This window comes from Odocoileus virginianus, chromosome 15 (assembly GCF_023699985.2).
Source record: "Odocoileus virginianus isolate 20LAN1187 ecotype Illinois chromosome 15, Ovbor_1.2, whole genome shotgun sequence".
Lineage (NCBI taxonomy): Eukaryota > Metazoa > Chordata > Mammalia > Artiodactyla > Cervidae > Odocoileus > Odocoileus virginianus.
The window spans coordinates 62,653,975-62,671,518 of NC_069688.1; the positions used below are offsets into that span (position 1 = coordinate 62,653,975).

At 39.5% G+C, this 17,544-nt stretch overlaps 1 protein-coding gene and 1 long non-coding RNA gene across 8 annotated transcripts in view; one reads left to right on the top strand and one right to left on the bottom strand.

Moving 5' to 3' along the window:
• The window catches only part of RALYL (RALY RNA binding protein like), a 782,895-nt gene that overhangs the window by 517,603 nt on the left and 247,748 nt on the right, over positions 1–17,544 (bottom strand). The window lies entirely within an intron of this gene.
• The window catches only part of LOC110127939 (uncharacterized), a 37,145-nt gene continuing 33,685 nt past the window's right edge, over positions 14,085–17,544 (top strand). The window contains exon 1 of the long non-coding RNA XR_011491375.1: positions 14,085–14,234. This is a non-coding gene — a long non-coding RNA (uncharacterized lncRNA). The remainder of the gene's footprint in view (positions 14,235–17,544) is intronic.

The window sequence follows — 17,544 nt, forward strand, 5'->3', positions numbered from 1 at the left end:
ACAAGGTATAGTTCATGACTCCAGCACAATGCTGGGTCACTTGTGAATTACAGATTTAAAAACAATAAAAGAACAATGTTGGCAGTAGACTACAATCCCAGTCCTGGTCCTCATACCACCTATCGGTATGGCAATGCCAAAATGATTTAGGCATTATAGAATTTAGAATATAAAAGCCGGACTCTAGCTTGTGTGTGATTAACTATGGGCGAATGGCCTTTATGTGGCGCCGCTACCAGCTCCAGAGCATCCTGTTCATCTTGGGCTGTGTTTTACAGCCCTCACTCAAGTCTTTACACCCACAAGCTGCCAAAGTCCCTATCCTATCACCCCATGGACAGTGCCTCAATGCTTAATACACACGTGAGTCATGGAAATGTGCTATTTCCCACAGATGTGTTCCTGTAGAAAATAAGTTGAAAAGCACTGATTTGGTTTAATTATCTTATTATACAGGTGAGAAAATACACATTTCAAGAAGGAAAATGACTTGCCTAAGGTTATGCAAGTAGTTCATAACAGGGTCAAGATTAAATCTAGTTATTTTATTTCACAGCCTGGTACTGAAATGATCTTGAAAGACCCTTTCAGAGCTGGGTCCATAAAATTAACCATTAAGCATTTTTTTCCCTGCTACATTCTCACACGCAAACACACAGGCACAGACACACAGCATATAGTCTTTCCTTTTAAAAATAGCTGTAGTTTTAATTCTTTCTTGTTAGGCTTTCTCATTATGGACATTCTTAATAGTTCATAGTGCACACTGCTTCCTTGAGCAACGTAGAAACAATAAGAACAGACTGCAGAGCAAAACAAAGAGAAATTCCACACATTATGGGAAATACAAGCCCGTCTGTCACAGGGGAACGCTCAAAATATAAAGCGAATAGTAGGCATAGCTGGGAGTGCTGTCAGCCAAAATATCACAAGGATTAATTTCTCCAAAATTTTCAAAAAATCTAATAATATTGCTGTAAACAAAATGCAAAAGAAGGAAGGCAAATTTGTTCTTTCCTCTTTTCCTTGGTATTTTCAAATTAACTTTTAATATATTAAAATATATATACATTTTAATACAAATCAGAATCTAATATTTGTCTCTTTTTCAAAAATCTGGAAGAATTAACTAACAAAGAAAATAATACTATTAAATTATAAAATAATTTTATATATAATATTATTAGAAAACAATTAAAGGACAATTAAACAATTAGATGACTGATGGGCACAGAAAAATGTTAAAAATAATTTATTTTGTCACAAGAGGGAGCCCATGTTTTTCAATTAATTCAAACACACTGCAAATAAATAAAATGAAGTTAATTTGACCCTGACCAAATACAACATTATAAATAGTATAGTATAACCTACTAATGATAGCAAAATATAAATTAATATTAAATGTCAGCAGACATCTCCATTTCATTTGACTTTATCTGGTCAAAAGATGAGGGAAACATATTTAATGTTTTGTTTCCTAAACAGAACTAGAAGGTATGCTCTTCTTGATATGCAAGAAGCAAATGAAACATGTAAAACAGTTTTAATAGAAAAAATTAAAAACTCAAACACACTGCTCAAATGTATTGTGCTCTAAAGAAAAAAGTAAAGACTGGTTATCTCCTGTTTCATAATAATGTACTAACTATCCTTCTAAATGAACCTAAATCTTTCTAGAATAGCTATTGGATGAATAACTAACAAAAGGAAAAACACTGATTATAAAGTCATATTCTTCCCCGAAAAAACACGTAACCACTATGAAACTAACCTTCCCACAGCTGTAACAGAAGGATGCTTAACTATCAGTCAGCAGAGTCAGGAGAACTAATGAGATAATCTAAAAACATGCGGAGCTGGCACATGGTAATTGTTAATAAAAAGTAGTTTCCTTCTAGAGGGGTGGGATGGGGAGGGAGGTTTAAGACGGAGGGGACATATGTATGCCAGTGGCTGATTCATGTTGATATTTGGCAGAAAACTACAAAATTCTGTGAAGCAGTTATTCTTCAATTAAAATAAATAACTAAATAAAATCAGGGGAAAAAAGGGAGCTTCCTTCCCCTTTTGAGGAAGCATTATAGAAATTTCCTTGGCAATAGATATTTTTAAGTCCATTTCATAATAATAAACTCCTTCCTGATAGTTAATTCCTCATCTACTTACTTCAAACACCTACTCTTCCTTTCCTGGTCTAAATTTCTCAAAAGAGTAGCATACACCGCCCATGATGATTCTTTGTCTACCAAAAGTCCTCCGATTAATTTCCCAGAAAATTCATTTATTTCATTTATTTCACTGGCTATTTGGGAAGCATATGATGTTTCCTTCTTCTAAGCTTGTTCCTCTTCTCTGATAATTTTTACTATTTCTCTTATTGTTTTATAGTGGGGTAGAGTCGACTAATCATGTTGTAATAATTTCAGGTGTTCAGGAGAGTGATTCAATGATACATACGTGCTGCGCCATGCTTAGTCGCGTCTGACTCTTCGTGACCCCGTGGACTGAAGCCCTCCAGGCCCCTCTGTCCGTGGGGATTCTCCAGGCAAGCATGCTGGAGTGGGTTGCCATGCCCTCCCCTGGGGGATCTTCCCAACCCAGGGATCGAACCCTGGTGTCCCACGTTGGAGGTGACTTCTTCACCCTCTGGGCCACCGGGGAGTTTTCAAGTTCTTTTCCCATTTAGGTCATTACAGAGTATGGAGCAGAACTCCTTGTTCTATTCAATAGGTCCTTATTGATTAGTTTAAAAATGGAACTTTGTACTTGCCAGTCACAAACTCCAAATCTATCCTCCCCCCACACTTTAGCCCCTTCATAACAGTAAGTTTGTTCTCTAAGTCTGTAAGACTGTTTCTATTTGGTAAATAAGTTCATTTGTGTCATTACCTTTTAGATTCCGCATAAAAGCAAGCATATGGTATCTGTCTTTCTCTGTCTTACTTTACACCATCTGATAATCTCCAGCTCCATCCATATTCCTAAAAATGGCATCATTGTGCTCTTTTTACTGGCTGAGTAATATTCCATCATGAGTATGTACCACTCCTGCTTGTTCTATACACCCTTCTCTCATTACCTGTTATGGCCAAGGTTCAACCACGGGCTCTTCGATTGTTCCATTTTATCCAACTCTCTGGAAATCTTACATTCTTTCATGGTTTCACTGCAACCTCTGGGATGATATCACAGGCAGACAAATGGATCTGCTGCTGAATACTCTCCTGATATTCTCCTTACCTAGATGGAGGTGTCTGATTGGGAGGGCACACAAAGGGTTTTGGCTGGTTCATACTGTTGGCCCATGCAATATTCTGTTTAGTATTTTTATTACTTATCCACAAAAATAAAAATAAAACATGAGATTCCACTATTCTAGCTTTCCCTGAAAAATGGGGAAAAAAATGAAAATACGGGGCCTCATCCATCCGCAGTGAGGCAGAACTATATAGTGCATTTGCTTAGGTGTGGTGTGCTTTCCTCAGTTATAAGCATCCTCACTGCACCTCACCACTCTACAGGCATTGGGCGCTCTTATTCATCATTAAGCTTGTGTTGATTTATTTACTAGGATATAAACAAAGGGATAGTGAAGCTCTTTTTCTACCCAAGTCAATATCACAAAATGGGAAAATTAAAGCTAAAGAAAAAAAAGGGCTGCACACTTCAAGAAAAATTCAAGGAAAGATGTTCTGCAGTGGAAGAATTAACTTAAGAAATTATGACAAAATTAAACCTGCTGCCTTCCTCAGAGTGTGTCTGTTCCCGGAGGCACTGAGGCTGTGGTCATAGCACATGGCCCAAGTACCCACGCCGTACCAGCAGGAACCAAGGGCTTCTTAGGCGAAGACCTAAGTGAACAAACAGGAAACTCACATTCCCAGTCCACGTCCTCACCCCAAGGCAACCAACCAGGCTCATAGCGACTTAGACAGAATCCCCAGGCTGTGAGAGCTGAATTACCACGCAGTAACTGAACATAAAAGTATCCAGGACACACTAGTTATTCTCCTTGTCTTCATTTTGGGCTTTTTAACCTAACTAGTGTCAGTGAGTCCCTAGTTTCTAGAATCACAGAGGCACAACTCCCTGAAGATATTTTATAATTGGAGAAAACATCTCCAAAGGTGCTTTGTTAGGTGCCATTTACTCCCTGTGTGATGTTTGTCTTGTCAGTCAACCTCCCTGAGCATGAGTTTCTCTTCTGTGAAGCAGGGCATTTATACACGCATCTCATAAAAACTGTGGGCACAATTCACCAACCCATGGAGCAATGTGATAATGGTAATTGCTGCTGCTAAGTCGCTTCAGTCGTGTCTGACTCTGAGCGACTCCATGGACGGCAGCCCACCAGGCTCCTCCGTCCCTGGGATTTTCCAGGCAAGGGTACTGGAGTAGGTTTCCATTTCCTTCTCCAGTGCATGGAAGTGGAAAGTGAAAGGGAAGTCGCTCAGTCGTGTCCGACTCTCAGCGACCCCGTGGACCGCAGCCCACCAGGCTCCTCCGTCCATGGGATTTTCCAGGCAAGAGCACTGGCGTGCGGTGCCATTGCCTTCTCCAAATGGTAGTTGGACCTTAGTTAAATACCAAGTACTTAACAATGTGTCCATGATCTTCTCATCTTTACAGGCATTGATATAATTAACTCTCACAGCAGGCTTACAAGGTATATCTATATTACCTCCTCCGTTTACAGATGAGGAAGTTGATGGGTTGAGGGGGAGATACACAGAAGAGGACTGTCAGAACTAGAGGGGGAAGCCAGGCATACTGACTTCACAAACAAAAAGAATATACTTGACCAATATAACATGATGGCTCCCCCTCAGCAAATGCTAGATAGATAGAAGTCTGTAGCATGATAGGAAAATTCTTTCATGACCAAATCCTGGTTGTTTTCTGTTATTCACTGTCTTAATCCTTACATTCAATGTAGCAGAAACACATGTTTTTCTGAAAAATGTACTTTTGCTTCATTGACTATGCCAAAGCCTTTGACTGTGTGGATCACAAAAAACTGTGGAAAATTATTAAAGACACGGAAATACCAGACCACCTAATCTGCTTCCTGCGAAACCTGTATGCAGGTCAAGAAGCAACAGTTAGAACTGGACATGGAACAATGCACTGGTTCTAAATTGGAAAAGGAGTAGCTCAAGGCTGTATTTTGTCAACCTGTTTATTTAACTTATATGCAGAGCACATCATGAGAAACGCTGGGCTGGATGAGGCACAAGCAGGAAGCAAGGTCGTCAGGAGAAATATCAACAACATCAGATATGCAGATGACACCACCCTTATGGCAAAAAGAAAGCAGGAACTTGATGAAGGTGAAAGAGGAGAGAGAAAAAGCTGACTTAAAACTCAACATTCAGAAAACTAAGATCATGGCATCTGGTCCCATCACTTCATGGCAAATAGATGGGGAAACAAAGGAAACAGTGGATGACTTTATTTTTCTGGGCTCCCAAATCACTGCAGATGGTGACTGCAGCCATGAAATTAAAAGACGCTTACTCCTTGGAAGGAAAGTTATGATCAACATAGACAGCATATTAAAAAGCAGAGACATTACTTTACCAACAAAGGTCCGTGTAGTCAAGGCTATGGTTTTTCCAATAGTCACGTATGGATGTGAGAGTTGGACTATAACGAAAGCTGAGTGCTGAAGAATTGGTGCTTTTGAACTGTGGTGTTGAAGAAGACGCTTGAGAGTCCCTTGGACTGCAAGGGGATCCCATCAGTCCATCCTAAAGGAAATCAACCCTGAATATTCATTGGAAGGACTGATGCTGAAGCTCCAATACTTTGGCCACCTGATCTGAAGAACTGACTCATTTGAAAAGACTGATGCAGGGAAAGATTGAAGGTAGGAGGAGGAGACGGCAGAAGATGAGATGGTTAGATGGCATCACCAACTCAATGGACATGAGTTTTAGTAAACTCCAGGTGTTGGTGATGGACAGGGAAGCCTGGCGTGCTGCAGTCCATGGGGTCGCAAAGAGTCAGACATGACTGAGAGACTGAACGATAATCCTTATAGTACAAAAACCTGCAAAGAGCTTCTGCTTCACCAAGCCTGCATCCAAACATGCAGCTGAACACTTCCTCACCTACTTAAAGGCTGTCTTCTATGACAGGAAAGTCTTCCTGTTTATCCTTCAATGCAGCCCAGATATGACTGAGTCGACATCTGCCTGTTCCTTCCATAGGCGTCCCATGGAAACTTTGAGCATGCTCAGGGAGTTGGTGATGGACAGGGAGGCCTGGTGTGATGCAGTCCATGAGGTCGCAGAGAGTCAGACACGACTGAGTGAGCTGAACTGAACTGATGGAAACTTCATCCCACATTTGAGTTCAGCACCTTGAGTTCAGGAAGGAGATATTACTCGCTCTTGTGCCTTAAAATTTTTTATAGTTCTTGATATGTAGAAGGCAAGCAAAAAAGGTCATCATATGATGAATGAGGGAATGAACAAATAATAAAAACACTATAAAGGTTTTGATACTGAGGAAAATAGATTCTATACGCAACTTTTAAATTTGAAGCATTTAATTAGAGTCAAATTGCAAGTGCTAAAGTAAACTGATCCTAATTTAAAAACAGAGTATCCGTAAAATATTTTGTTACTGCTTAAATTTAGCTGTGTCATCACAATGACATATATTTATAGTCTTCATATTTATACACAAATGAGTATGGCAAGAAAACTTAAAGTTTAGAAAAGTTTGTAAAATAGAACCACTCCATAACTGTTAGACACAATCCTGATAAAATGAAATAATGCCCAAAATGTCAAGCAGTTAAAACCCTCGTTTATTTCTGGTGAGAATGCAAAATGGCAAACTCTCAATAGGTGGTGGATAAGCAAACTGTGACGTCCATGCAATGGAATACTACCCAGCGTGGAAAGGAGCTGATTACTGATACATGGAACAGAGTGGACGAGTGTCAAATGCTAAGTGAAAAAAGAAGCAAGACTTTAAAAAAAAGACTGTATACAGTATGTTTATATTCATATGACACTTTTGCAAAGGCAAAATTATAGGGACAGAAGACTGATTTGTCTTTGGCAGGGACAGGAGAATACAGCAGATTCACAGTAAGCGTGCAGTGAGTCGCCTACACGTGCACCTTCAAGCTGCAAATTTTCAAAGACGTGAAGGTGGAGCTTACTAATGAAGACCTGATGGAAGTGGAGGCCCAGAGAAAGGACAAAAAGAGACAAGGGGAAGAAGTAACTCAAGGCCCGAAGAGATTCAAGATGCGGGAGGCGGCAAGGAGGTGTTCTTTATCTGAGGAGGCGCTGTTAGCTTTTGAGGCACAGGACCCGGAGGTGGAAGGTACAGAGAGGCTGAAGGAGCTGCTGAGAACGCAGTCCGGTGCTACCGTGTCATCTATGTGCAAGAAAACACAGCCAACACCCAGACGTCACTGGGGCATTTAGACGCTTAGATACGACTGAATCCAGCAAAAAAAGAGAAACCCAGAACTTGTGCCGTTAACCTCAGGCATGAGTGAAATTGCAGCTGGCCCTCCATCTCCTGTCGCTGATGAAACTTCAGCTCCACCATCTCCCACCCCTTTCCTCCCTCCAGCCAGTAAACTCTTGTAGACGGTCCGTGAGACGCCCGCCCTGTGTGCCAGCTGCTGTATTGTCCGGCTGTATTTTTCAGTCCTGTGCTTACGGTACCATAAGATTGAAACGGTTTTGTTTATTTTCTTGTTTTATATCTCTTATTTGTGGGGAAATTATTACAAACATATTACAATGCAGTACTATATAGCTGACTGTGCTAGTTGGGTGCCTAGGGTAACTTTTTGGACTTACAAACCTGCTCTCAAAATGGAACTCATTCGTAGGTAGGGGAATTACTGTAGCTTCATTCCTGCATGCTTGCCATGTACCATTATCTTATTTGTTCCCTCCAAAATAACCCTATACAAAGCAGAAACTATTTTTTATCTCTTCTCAGAAGACAATGAATATTTTTAAAAAGCAGAATTTGAACTCAGGTTTTGTTTTTAACCATTTTTCTATTCTGTCTCAGAGTTTTTAGGACCATGTCAAAATTTTATTCATAGAGATCATAAAAGAGATGACTTTTACCATTAACAAATATATACTTTTTAAGTCCTTGAAGAAAGCATGCATTCAAAATCCTGAAAATAAATATCACTAGTGTTGGTCAATAAATATTCCAATTATTACCTTCGTAAAACTCTAATATGGAAAGTCATTTGCATATTAAGTACTCTAAGTTTTTTCTTTCTCATAATATTTCATGATAAGTTCCTACATTCTGCCTTAATTATAATGATTTAAAAATATAAAATAACATAACATGGAGATATTATTAGTTAATAATCACTCTATAATATACTGTATTGTTTTAAAATCTGTTTCTAATAGTAACTACAAATACACACATCATCATGTATTATGTTACTTTAAATAATTTGAGGTTAAAAGTAAAGGCTATTGGTATGCATGTATGAAGGATTAAGCATGAATCCAGCATAGCAAATCAACTGTTTTTTAAATGCAAAGAAACTAACACATTTTCAAAAGCATTTATCTTAAGTATAACAGTAAGAATCTGACATGGTATTAATTTTGACTGAAGAAGATATTAATACTTGTGTAATTATCTGTGCCTTAATTATTAAAATTAGGAACATCACTCACACACACACACACGTGTGCATGCTCTGTGTGTGTGCTCAGCTACTTCAATCATGTCTAACTATCTGTGACCCCCTGGACTATAGCCCACCAGTCTCCTCTGTCCATGGGATTCTCCAGGCAAGAACACTGCTGTGGGTTGACATTTCCCCTGCAGGGGATCTTCCCAACCCAGGGATTGAACCGGCATCTCCTGCATTGAGGGCAGATTCTTCACTGTGTGGGCCACCAGGGAAACACAGACATACACATATTTAACAACAAAATATCAATCGCAATTAATCTAGTCTCCGTAACAGAGAAAGAAAAGAGCATATCAAAAAACTCATATCATGCAAAACTGCTTCTATTATGAACACCTAGGCTTGAAATTAGCATTTGATCTAATCTAGTTGGCAACTTCTAGACAGGCCCCCTACACCATATGAATTAAGAGCGTCTCTACCAGGATAGTAGAGAGAACTCGTCAGAAGAATGGGAGCTAACTGGAATAAAAATGACTCCTATTAGTGTGCCGGTAGGAGATTATTAATCCACCATGCTTCCAGACAAGGAACATCCTCTCTCTCCAATCCTGAGTCTCTGTTAGAAAGACAGCTGGAGGGGCGTGATCTGGGGAAAACTGTGCTAGAAAGAGGAGGAGAGATCCTGACCTTAAGATCCTGACCTTAAGATCCTGACCTTAAAACACAGTGTTATGCCTCGTCTGAGGAGTGAAAGAAAAGGCAGTTCTAGAAGTAAGTAAGGGCGAGCAAGCTTCAGGGAAGACAGGCTGGCTTCAGTCTCTCCGGTGAGCATGGGAGTGGTTGCTTTGAACATCTGATTCCTGGAGAAAAGGAAGCTGTAGGATTTATGATATTTTCAGATAAACATGACAAAATCTAAGTAAAGCACCTCACATGACTCAATTTGTTATATACTGGATGCATAAAAGTAGTTGTCAAGGTTGTATATTGTCACCCTGCTTATTTAACTTATATGCAGAGTATATCATGTGAAATGCCAGGCTGGATGAAGCACAAGCTGGAATCAAGATTGCCAGGAGAAATATCAATAATCTCAGATATGCAGATGACATCACCCTTATGATGATGAAAGCGGAGGACAACTAAAGAGCCTCTTGATGAAACTGAAAGAGGAGAGTGAAAAATTTGGCTTAAAACTCAACATTCAAAAAACTAAGATCATGGCATCTGGTCCCATCACTTCATGGCAAATAGATGGGGAAACAGTGGTAACAGTGGCAGACTATTCTCTTGGGCTCCAAAATCACTTCAGATGCTAACTGCAGTCATGAAATTAAAAGACGCTGTTCCTTCCAAGAAAAGCTATGACCAACCTAGACAGCATATTAAAAAGCAGAGACATTACTTTGCCTACAAAGATCTGTCTAGTCAAAGCTATGGTTTTTCCAGTAGTCATGTATGGATGTGAAAGTTGGACCATAAAAAAATTGAGCACCAAAAAACTGATGCTTTTGAATTTTGGTGCCAGAAAAGACTCTTGAGAGTCCCCTGGACTGCAAGATCAAACCAGTCAATTCTAAAGGAAATCAGTCCTGAATATTTATTGGAAGAACTGATGTTGAAGCTGAAACTCTAATACTTTGGCCACCTGATGGGAAGAACTAACTCATTGGAAAAGACCCTGATGCTGGGAAAGGTTGAAGGCGGGCGGAGAAGGGGACGACAGAGGATGAGATGGTTGGATGGCATCAATGACTCGATGGACGTGAGTTTGAGCAAGCTCTAGGAGTTGGTGATGGACAGGAGGCCGGGCGTGCTGCAGTCCCTGGGGTCACAAAGAGTTCGACACGACGGAGCGACTGAACTGAACTGAACTAATGAAGCAAACGCACATGTGTGCTCAGTCCTATCTGACTCTTCACGACCCTGTGTACTGTGGCCCATCAGGATCCTCTGACCAAGGGATTTTCCAGGCAAAATACTGGAGTGGGTCGTCAAGTCTCTCCTCCAGGGAATCTTCCTGACCCAAGGATTGAACCCGCATCTCCTGTGGCTCCTGCATTGGCAGGCAGATTCTTTACCACTGTGCCACCTGGGAAACCCATACAGTAACTGTAGCATATGCTTAATTTCATTACATTAATGTATGTTCCTGGAGTCAAATTAAAAGCCCCTTCCAAATAAGGGATTTTCTCTTATTTCCTGTGAATATTCTGTAAACTACAAATTATTACTTAATGTTCTTTTCAGGACAAGCCTGAATGAGTCAATACACTCGGCACCAGAAATTTGCACTTTGAGAAAAAATTTTCATCCAAGATTTGTAACATCTCTACCAATAACAGTGACAGTGTTATGTCTATACTAGATGTTTTTTAGAAAAGAGAATCACATCTCTTCTCACACAGAGAAATAAATTTGAGTTACATAAAACTATAAATTGTAATATCTGTGCTGGCTACTAAGCTCTGGTACGGAGTGAAATAATCACAGATTCCTAGAATCACAGAATCTGACACATCAAAGAATATAAAAGCTTCTTTTTTTCCACACTAGCTATTTTCCTTACTCTTCAAAGTTTCTCAGACTGAAACATTGTATCCTTTAAAAACCTAATGCATTTTTATTCCATCTAAAACCAATAGGTGCAAGTGAATAGGTCATGTTATATTTTTTAGATTAGTTGTATTAGTATCTTCAGAATATTAGTGAAATTAACAAATATTCATTACTTTCTAGAGATATTATTACTTGAAATATTAGGAGAAAACTACACAAAATCAAAACATATATTGCCAGTTTGAGCAGGTATTTTAACAAAATATCAACAAAAATGAAATTGCAAACCGTTCAAGTTAAATACACTTATTTTTCTTACCTGAAGAAAATTATCAGGTTGAGAAACAATTCTATTACTACTAAACATTGATGTTTGTTTACATAGTACTAAATCCTTTAAAGTAAAATATTAACTAGCCTTATGGATTCTATATTCAAATACTTCTCAGGGCTTTAAAAAGCTAGTTAGGTCCTTGGCTAAAAATCCATACAGACATGAGTTATTTCATACCTTCTATTTTGGGCCAAATTGTATTTCTCCAAAATTCAGATGTTAAAGCCCTAACCCCAGGACTTCAGAGTGTGAGTGCACTTGGGATGAGGTCTCTAAAGAGGTGAGGACAGTGAGGGGCACCCTGGTCCCGCGTGACTGGCGTCAAGCAGTAAGAAGAGGGAGCTGGGGCCAGACCCGTGCGGAGGAAGCGCATGCGGAACACAAGCAGAGACGGCCCGTCTGCAAGCCACGGAGAGGCGCCCCACAGAGAGCCGGCCTGGCCTTGTGGTCCATCCCCCCGGCCCTGCGAGGCGGAGGTTTCCGTTTTAAGCCCCACGGTCGGTGGTGGTCTGCTATGGCAGCCCTCCCACCGCGCTAGGATGCCTTCTGCAGTGTTTTCCGCGAGAATAAGAGACACCGTGGAGGTGAACAATGGTGCATCCCACTCACAAACTTCCGTGTGAATAACACTGATTGCAAAAATAGTTCTTGAATTTGAAAAAAAAAAAATTGAAAAAAAAAATTATACCCCATGCATAAACATCATTCTGTTTTAGGTGTTAATGTTTTTTAAAAAAGTACAAAATAAAATCCCTGTCTCTAAGACTTTACAATTGAAATACAGAAAAAAAAACACACATATGAAATAAAAATAAATACTGCACAGTCATACAGATGCCCATTTGAGTGCTGTAAGTTTCAAGTGCTGTGGGTATTATCAATGGCAATTTCTAGGTGCATCTGCTGCTAGGCTGCAGAGAAAAGAAACACCTATGTTTACAGGCGTATGTATCTGTCTCCTGATGGAGTATACAAGAATTTCAAGGTTTGCAGGTTTTTAACTTTAGAAAATGATACACAGGAAGAAGTTTTCTTACAAGATTGCTCTAAGAACAGATTCCCATACCACTAACCTATAAAAAGATAGGGATAAACATGTATGGAGTGATTATCATACCTCACACATTGCTTTCAATCATATATATATATAATTTTATATACATATCATATACATATTATATATTTCCCACGTTAGTTTCCTAGAAGTCCTATAAAGACGATCACAAATTAACAAGCTAGGTGGCTTAGCATCAGAAGTTTATTTTCTCACAGTTCTGTAGGCTGGAGGCCCAAATCAACAAGTCTGCAGAGCTGTTTTCCCTCTGAAACTCTGGGCAGTCTTCGTCTCTTTCTGGATTCTGAAGTTGGCCTAAAATCCTTTCTCTTCCTTTGTTTGGAGCTACATGATTCTGTCTCTGCACCTGTCTTCACATGGCATTTTCTTTTGTATGTTCGCATCATCTTCTTATAAGGATAGAAGTCAGGTTGGGTTAGGGACTCACTCTATTCCAGTAAGAACTCACGGTAACCAATTACATCTTCAGTGACCCGTTCCCCAGATAAGGTCACATTCTAAGGTCCTGGGGGTTAGGATTGTAACATATTATTTTGGGAGACACAAATTCAAACACAACTACACAGGCAGATGGAGAGATAGCAGATACATAAATAGATAGATAGGCGTATTTTTCAGAGAAATTTACTGTGTTGTAGGTGATGGGAGTCAGCACACTAAATTGATCAAGTACGTAGTACGCCGATCTATGGAGTAAAGGCATCTGGCTTCCAATGCCGTGTAGTCTCCCCCTCTGCCCATCCCCATGTGTAAGTGAAGTGGCCTGCACAAACATACCTTACAAGGCTGTTGTGAGGATAAATGTACTCTTGCCTGTAAATATGAGAAGACTGTGGACACAGTGCTAACTACTAACTATGCTAGCTGCCATCACCACACAACTACACTGGTTGCTTAATTCTCGCTGCAATTTTTATGAGATGGATGTTAATGTCCTGCTGCTGCTGCTGCTGAGTCACTTCAGTCGTGTCCGACTCTGTGCGACCCCACAGACGGCAGCCCACCAGGCTCCCCCGTCCCTGGGATTCTCCAGGCAAGAACACTGGAGTGGGTTGCCATTTCCTTCTCCAATGCATGAAAGTGAAAAGTGAAAGTGAAGTCGCTCAGTCGTGTCTGACTCTCAGCGACCCCACAGACGGCAGCCCACCAGGCTCCCCCATCCCTGGGATTCTCCAGGCAAGGGCACTGGAGTGGGTTGCCATTTCCTTCTCCAGTGCATGGAAAGTGAAAAGTGAAAGTGAAGTCGCTCAGTCGTGTCTGACTCTCAGCGACCCCACGGACTGCAGCCCACCAGGCTCCTCCGTCCGTGGGATTTTCCAGCCAAGGGCACTGGAGTGGGGTGCCAGTGCCTTCTCCGGTTAACGTCCTACTTTACTGAAAAGAAGCTCATGCTCTAGGAGGTGCACTAACCAGCCTAACGTCACAGAGAAGGCAAATGTCACGTCATGAAGCCCAGCGGAGTGACTCAGGAGCTGATACACTGTCTTCCATGCCGCTGTGAGGCTGTGGCCGGCACTGTCCCATCTCAGTGAGAAATACGTAAAATCAACCCAGGTACAAAAGAAACAGGCTAGAGGAACGTTTTCCTCCCCACCATAATCTGAAAGTTAGTAAGGAATTCACATATGTTTACTTATTATATAGTATGAATCTATCGAGTAAGGAAATTTTAAAATAAATAATGCTCACAGTATTAAAAAAATCAAAACTATTATTCATAATTTTTATTTAAAAATACATTTGTGTCTTGTGATGCATGATTTTATAAATAGCTCTTTATATAATTACACTATTTTACATAATTTTTACAAAGTTATCTTGATTTTATACCCTGAGAACTTTTTTTTTTTTTCTTTTTGATGAATGCTTTATGGAATAAAATTTGTATTTAATCAGAATGACTATCTAGGACCCTGTTCTGGTGTTGAAAGCATGGTGTCTTAATCTGAAGGAAGTAAGTGGAATTGCTAAATCTCTTTTTGTTGTTATTTACCTACTGCAACCAACTAGGTTAGTGCATTAATTTGAAACAGTTCCAAAATACATTGTTTTTAAAAAACAATGGAACCTATAAAAAAGATAGTATGATGCTAGATAGAAATGTTGAAATGACTGATGGGTAATATTTTTTAAAACTTGCATTTTTGGTTGGCATAAATTTCCTTTAATAATTTCTACATTTAGGATTTCATTTGAGGTTTAACATATCAAGCCAGTATTGTTTTTCAGTTTTAGTAATTCTGGATTCCAGGTCATTTAAGATGAAAATGGAAATGCAAAGTTTACTTAAGAAATTTAATTTTCTTCTTCTGTAACATCTAAGTCTTCATCCTCTTCATCATCATCTTCTGTTTGCTGATCCTTTCTTAGTCGACAGGTCAATACCTGTCCTGTTCCAGATACACACTTAGCTGACAATGATCTTTGAAGAGGTGACTTTGAATTTGCTCTTACAATATCTAAACGGGATGGATAATCTTGGGGATACAGAGAATGTCGGAAAACCTCTAAATCTTCTTCTTCATCAATCTTTTGTATATTTTGGTAGGCAGCAGTGTAGACCTCTAAAGCTTTGCCATGAAATAACATTTCAATAGTGATAAATTCTGAAAATATAGTCTTTATATCCTTTATTTTCTGCTTTTCAAAATTGTCAATAGTTTCCTCCAGATGACGAGTTGTTCGGGTAGCATCCATTGTAGCTCTTTGTAATTCAGCAAGAACACGTAATTAGAAAGAACACGTCAGAGAAATCCATCTGATCGACATGTTATTTCACAGGCAGAAACTGAATTACCCTGAGAACTTTAAAAAATAAATAAAAAAGCACAAATGTATTATTCAGGAGAAAGAAAAAATTGTATTTGAATTTTCACTTCAAATGAGTAACTCTCTAATACTGGTTATTTAGGCACTTAAACCCTGACCTGGAATGACAGTTCACAGATAAAACATGAAGCTTCTAATTTCTAAAATTTCCTCCCTGAAAATCCTTTCATGAAATAATTTCAAATTTTACACTAGAGTAAGCCACTGACACTGGTTTTCTCACAGTGGGTCTTACTGTCTCTATTAAGCTGAGTCTCAGGTGGAGAAGAAGAACATTTTTCTAGTCTCTGCACATTACCACTTTGTAAGTGACTTTCTTTCCTCACTTTGAACAAAAAGAAGAGTACATTTGCATTTGAACTTAACAACACAGTATAGAAATAAAAAGGATCTCCAAAAAGCAGTGAATATTCCCCAAAGACAAAACTGTCTTCAAATTTAACTAATGCTTAAAATATACAACAGCATGATAAAGGGGGAAAAAATGCTTTTGAGGCAGGCAGAAGTGGATTGAAATCCAAGCTACAGGCATCCCTGAACATTTTTCATCACTAGCTGCATTTCCATTTTCTCACTGTAAAAGCAAGAAAAGGTTATTGTGAAGAACACACTAAATATAGAATTCAGGTAACTAGCAGCTTGTCTAACACAGAGCACGCACTCAACCAATGTTCCTACTGTGGTAAATCTAATAAGGGAAAGTGAAAATCTAAGTTGCATAATCTCCATAAAAAAATGGGACAGTTTGTTTAGCAAACTCTCTGTAGAAATCCATGCTCTGCCTTTTGCTGTTTCCTCCCTCCTCTTTTAGAGCAAAATGCTAAAATTTGGGGTGGGAATGATCACAGCTTCCCTGATAGCTTAGCTGGTAAAGAATCCACCTGCAATGCAGGAGACCCGGGTTTGACTCCTAGGTGGGTGGGGAAGGTCCGTTGGAGGAGGGACAGGCGACCAAGTCCAGGATTCTTGGGCTTCCCTTGTGGCTCATATTAGAGAATCCATTTGCAAACTGGGAGACCTGGATTCGATCCCTGGGTTGGGAGAAGGGAAAGGCTACCCACTCCAGTATTCTGGCCTGGAGAATTCCGTGGACTGTATAGTCTGTGGGGTTGCAAAGAGTCGGACATGACTAAGCGACTTTCACTTCCCAACACATTTAGGTTATCTGAAGGTAAGAGTTTTGCCCACATCCGTGCCATCCATACAATGATAATGGGTATTGTTGAAAAGAGAGTAGTAAACTCTATTTGCCTAGTAAATGCAACATTTTATTTAAAATTGCTGATGCAAAATTTAACTGGAGACTTTAAGAGGCTGACACCTAGATTTTTCCCCCACTTCCATCATCTAATCTCTCCCCCACACCTGCCCCGACCTCCAAATAATTTGGAAATGTTTCCTCTGTGCCTGTTACTCTATTTACATGAAAGTTCAGGACCTAGGGGTCTTCTAACATGTTAAGAAAAGCAATTCAACTGCCTCAGCAGTAAATATGTGAAACAAACTAAAAATAGATGTATACCTGTCTATATCTATTTTTCATGCAGAAGTATAATGTAGCCTTTGGAGGAAAAATGTTGGTTTTCTTCCCTTAAAAACATTTAAAAGGGCTCATTTATTTCAGTTCTTATTTAAGACATTGGTCCAAAATACACTGGAACTTTATTCAACAATGGAATAAAGATCAAAACCACAGCTACAATATCAGCTTTTTAAAGATGTCAAATTTCAACAGCACTAAACCGGTTCTTCATTGTTCCTTATGTTATTCTTATTTTGTAAGTACTCAAACAGCCTGTGCAATTCTTCACTGCTTCTTTTCTGCAATGATTTCTTTTTCAATGATTTAAGCAGTCTATTCTCAAAAGCAATGCTCAGAAATCCAATTACCATTCCAACACCACGCTTTTGTCAGCCCAGAGCATTAAACCACAGAATATGCGTCTTTTTGCCCCTTTCTTACACCTCTCACTCAGGCTCTCTGCCTTCCCTATCAAAAGGGGCTTGGGTTTTGTTTGGCTTTGCTTGGCTTTCTTTGGATAAGGAAGACTGAACACAAATTTTGTTAAAACAAACAGATGAAAAAAAAAA